The sequence below is a fragment of the Loxodonta africana genome, chromosome 15 (assembly GCF_030014295.1).
Source record: "Loxodonta africana isolate mLoxAfr1 chromosome 15, mLoxAfr1.hap2, whole genome shotgun sequence".
Taxonomy (NCBI): Eukaryota; Metazoa; Chordata; class Mammalia; order Proboscidea; family Elephantidae; genus Loxodonta; species Loxodonta africana.
In genome coordinates, this window is record NC_087356.1 from 66,569,675 (window position 1) to 66,574,910 (window position 5,236).

Below are 5,236 nucleotides of genomic sequence, written 5' to 3' on the forward strand. Positions count from 1 at the left end.
GTTCTTTCCAGTATTTCTCAAAAGATAAGGTTTCTATCTTTCCTGAAATTTTGCAATTTCTCTGTATTCCACATACTGTATCCTAGCTAAACAGTTTTTCCTTCAGTCTTAAGCAGAAGTATGAATTTCTGTTTCATAGACTCTATTTGTTTTATTTGCAAATGTAGACTAAATTTATGTGTCTTTGCAAAATTCTGCATTACACCGTTGACCAGTATTGTACTTAGACTGGAACCCAAAATTGTATGTTGCATGTGCTCTACTAATCCACTTCTCTGAAAACTTTAACTTCTGTAGAATACATGATTATAAAACCTGACCAGTGTAGAATACTTGCCATGTCTATCTTCAAAAACCCTTATTATGTTTTAGTAATATCTGTAGTCTTCTAACCTCTACCGCTTCAGCCATGATGTTAAAGTAGTAGACCAATCATATCTACTGCTCTCCAGGCCACAGGGGTGGAATACATGACTGAAATTTAGGTCATTATATTTACTATGTCCCTGGGATTGTTCAACTAGAAAGAGTAGAAAACAGTATGTCACCCTTGGTGAAGCTGTTGACATTGTGTCAGATTAGCCAGGCAGTTATGTCCCTGCCTTATAGTCTGTGTGAAGGAAGCTGGGGCAAAGAGCCACAAAGTCTCATGATGAAAAGGTCTTGGCAGCTGTCCAGTCCTTCAGCTATTGTGAGTTGGGATTCTAGTAAGAAAAGTAACTCATACTAGTATCAGTTTTCACAGATTTATGAACCCTTTGTTTATTAATTATAAAAAGCATTCACTATTATTCCTTATTCAGTGTCAAATGTAAATGTAGTTGTAGTGCCTTTTAATATGTATGATTTTTAATGTAAACATAAAGAATATGGGAGCAGAAGAAAAAAGCCTTGAGAAAAAAACAACTAGTAGCATTCCTTCTGACCGATCAAAAAAATTCACAAATTTGTGCTTTCTCTTAAAAATTTATATCTTCTTTAGAAGCTCTTTGAAGTCTATAATTCCTTCTGTGCTCAACCAAAGGAACGCAAGAGATCTCTGGAATATTAATCTCTTCTGATAAGAGTAAAAATAAGGATCTTCACAGAATGACTTTCTCCCCTCCACACACACACACGTGCATACACTTGCACACACACACACACAAGTGAACTTATTTTCTCTGTTTTAGAACCTGTTGAGAGGAAAATGTACCATAGAAATCATTCCTTAGTAACTGAGTTCATCCTCCCTGGGCTAACAGAACATCCTGAATTCCAGCTGCCCCTATTGTTCCCCTTCCTAGGAATCTATGTGGTCACAGTGGTAGGGAACCTGGGCGTGATCATGCTAACTGGACTCAGTTCTCACCTGCATACCACCATGTACTATTTCCAAAGCAGTTTGTCCTTCATTGATCTCTGCCATTCCGCTGTCACTACCCCCAAAATGCTGGTGAGGTTTTTGACAGAGATGAACACCATTTCCTACCCTGAATGCATGTCTCAGCTCTATTTCTTCCTCATTTTTGCTACTGCAGAGTGTCACATGCTGGCTGCAATGGCATATGAGTGCTATGTTGCCATCTGTAACCCCTTGTTTTATAATGTTATCATGTCTTATCATATATGCTTCTGGCTCACAGTGGGATGTATATTTTGGGCATCATTGGGTCTACAATTCACACAGGTTTTATGTTAAAACTTCTTCTGCAAGACCAATGTGGTTAACCATTATTTCTGTGATCTGTTTTTACTCCTGGAGTTATCTTGCTCCAGCATCTATGTCAATGAATTATTGGCTCTGGGTCTGAGTGCATTTAACATTTTGACTCCTGCCTTAACTATGTTTGCTTCCTACACCTTTATCATTAGTAGCATTCTCCACGTTTGCTCCACTGAGGGCAGGTCTGAAGCCTTTAACTCTTCAGCTCCCATATCTTGGCTGTCATGATCTTCTATGGTTCTGCAGCATTCATGTACCTGCATCCATCAAATGTCAGCTCCACGGACCAAGGTGAAGTGTCCTCTGTGTTCTACACTATTGTTGTGCCCATGCTGAGCCCCTTGATCTACCATCTGAAGAATAAGGATGTCAAATTTGTCCTGAAAAAAATTCTAGAAACTAAAGTATGCTCACGAATAGAATCAATGCTGTAATGTCTTATCAGAAACAGGTCTTTTGTTTGCCAATATATGTAATTTCTTCAGTTAATTATTGAAATTTGTGGGTTCATTGACACTTCTTTCCCCTATATAATATATGCCCCAAAATCCTCTTCAGGCTACCTCTTCCTTCAAGCCTGTATTGCAATGAGTATATATATAGAAATTTGGAGAGTAAAATTAAAGGCTGTTCAGAATCACGAGAGTCGTGGTTTCATTTTTCGATCATATACAAGCAAAAAAGAACAACATTGATGATGATTATAATAATGACAGTAACATACATTCTTGAGATTTTACAAGATGTCAAACCCTCTACCAAACAACTTAAGTGCATCACTTTATTTGTTATTTACAGTATTCCCACAAGTCAAGTACTATTAGTATGCCCCTTTCAGAATTGAAGAAATCACATCTTAAAGAGTTTGCATAACCTGTCTCAAGTCTCAAACAAAAAGCAATTAAGCCTGCAAACAAACTTGAGAAGCTTGACTCCAAGATTCATGATTACACTCAAAGTGCTAATCAGACAAAGGTAATTGTGGGAGGTCTAAGGACTCCCTAAGAATTCTCTACACACCAACTATTACTAGCTCCCTATATGACTTCTAATGGAAACCCTGGAGGTGTAGTGGTTAAGTGCTACAGCTGCTAACCAAGAGGTCAGCAGTTCGAATCCGCCAGGCACTCCATGGAAACTCTATGGGGCAGTTCTACTCTGTCCCTTAGGGTCGCTATGAGTTGGAATCGACTCGACGGCAGTGGGATATGACTTCTGCTGTTCACTAAGTGTGTCGTTCTTATTGTTGTTAGGTGTTGTGACATCAGTTCCAACTCATATAGAGACCCTACATACAAAAGAATGAAACATTGCCTGGTCCTCCACCATCCTCACAATCTTTGTTATACTTGAGTCCATTGTTGCAACCATTGTATCAATCCATCTTATTGACGGTTTTACTCTTTTTCACTGAGACTCTACTTTACCAAGCATAATATCCTTTTCCAGGGATTTGTCCCTCCTGGTAACATGTCCAAAGTACTTGAGACGAGGTTTTGCCATCATGTTCCTAAGAACTGTTCTGCTAGCATTTCTTTTTTTATAATTTTTATTGTGCTTTAAGTGAAAGTTTACAAATCAAGTCAGCCTCTCACACAAAAACCCACATACACCTTGCAAAAAAAAAAAAAAAAAATAGTGCTATCGAGTCGTTTCGGACTCATAGCGACCCTATGCTACACACTCCCAATTACTCTCTCCCTCCACTCTCTCTTTTTGTGTCCATTTCGCCAGCTTCTAACCCTCTCCACCATCTCATCTTCCCTCCAGGCAGGAGATGCCAACATACTCTCAAGTGTCCACCTAATCCAAGAAGCTCACTCCTCACCAGCATCCCTTTACAACACATTGTCCAGTCTAATCCATGTCTGAAGAGTTGTCTTCAGGAATGTTTCCTGTCCTGGGCCAACAGAAGATCTGGGGGCCATGACCACCAGGGTCCTTCTAGTCTCAGTCAGACCATTAAGTCTGGTCTTATGAGAATTTGGGGTCTGCATCCCACTGCTCTCCTGCTCCCTCAGGGGTTTTCTGTTGTGTTCCCTGTCAGGGCAGTCATCGGTTGTAGCTGGGCACCATCTAGTTCCTCTGGTCTCGGGATGATGTAGTTTCTGGTTTATGTGTCCCTTTCCGTCTCTTGGGCTCGTAATCATCTTGTGTCCTTGGTGTTCTTCATTCTCCTTTGATCCAGGTGGGTTGAGACTAATTGATGCACCTTAGATGGCTGATTGGTAGGGTTTAAGACCCCAGACGCCACTCTTCAAAGTGGGGTGCAGAATGTTTTCTTAATAGATTTTATTATGCCAATTGACTTAGATGTCCCCTGAAACCATGGTCCCTAACCCCCTGCCCCTGCCATGCTGGCCTTCAAAGCATTCAGTTTATTCAGGAAACTTCTTTGCTTTTTCTTTAGTCCAATTGTGCTGACTTGTATTGTGTGCTGTCTTTCCCTTCACCTAAAGTAATTCTTATCTACTATCTAATTAATGAATGCCCCTCTCCCACCCTCCCTCCATCCCCCCTCTTGTAACCACAAAAGAATGTTTTCTTCTCAGTTTAAACTATTTCTCAAGTTCTTATAATAGTGTTCTTATGTAATATTTGTCCTTTTGCAACTAATTTCACTCAGTGTAATGCCTTCCAGGTCCCTCCATGTTATGAAATGTTTCACAGATTCCTCACTATTTTTTATTGATGCATAATATTCCATTGTGTGAATATACCATAATTTATTTATCCATTCATCTGTTGATGGGCACCTTGGTTGCTTCCATGTTTTTGCTATTGTAAACAGTGCTGCAATAAACATGGGTGTGCATATACCAGTTCAAGTAAAGGCTCTTATTTCTCTAGGATATATTCCAAGGAGAGGGGTTGCTGGATAGTATGGTAGCTCTATTTCTAGGTTTTTAAAGAAGTGCCAAATCGATTTCCAAAGTGGTTGTACCATTTGACACTCCCACTAGCAGTGTAGAAGTGTTCCAATCTCTCCACAGCCTTTCCAACATTTATTATTATGTGTTTTTTTGAATTAATGCCAGCCTTGTTGGAGTGAGATGAAATGTCATTGTAGTTTTGATCTGCATTTCTCTAATGGCTAATGATCGTGAACATTTCCTCATATATCTGTTAGCTACCTGAATGTCTTCTTAAGTGAAGTGTCTATTCATATCTTTTGCCATTTTTTAATTAGGTTATTTGTCTTTTTGCAGTTGTTTTTGCAGTATCATGTAGATTTTAGAGATCAGGCACTGATCAGAAATGTCATAGCTAAAAACTTTTTCCCAGTCCGTAGGTAATCTTTTTACTCTTTTGGTGAAGTCTTTGGATGAGCATAGGTGTTTGATTTTTAGGAGCTCCCACTTATCTAGTTCTTCTTCTGCATTCTTAATAATGTTTTATATACTGTTTATGCCATGTATTAGGGCCCCTAACGTTGTCCCTATTTTTTCTTCTATGATCTTTATCATTTTAGATTTTATACGTAGGTCTTTGATCAATTTTGAGTTAGTTTTTGAGCATGGAGTGAGGTAT

General features: G+C 39.1%; 1 pseudogene; it reads left to right on the top strand.

Annotated features, from left to right (window-relative positions):
• Positions 1 to 1,189: 1,189 nt before the first annotated feature.
• Positions 1,190 to 2,139, top strand: LOC135227706 (putative olfactory receptor 8G3; annotated as a pseudogene).
• The last annotated feature ends 3,097 nt before the right edge of the window (positions 2,140 to 5,236 follow it).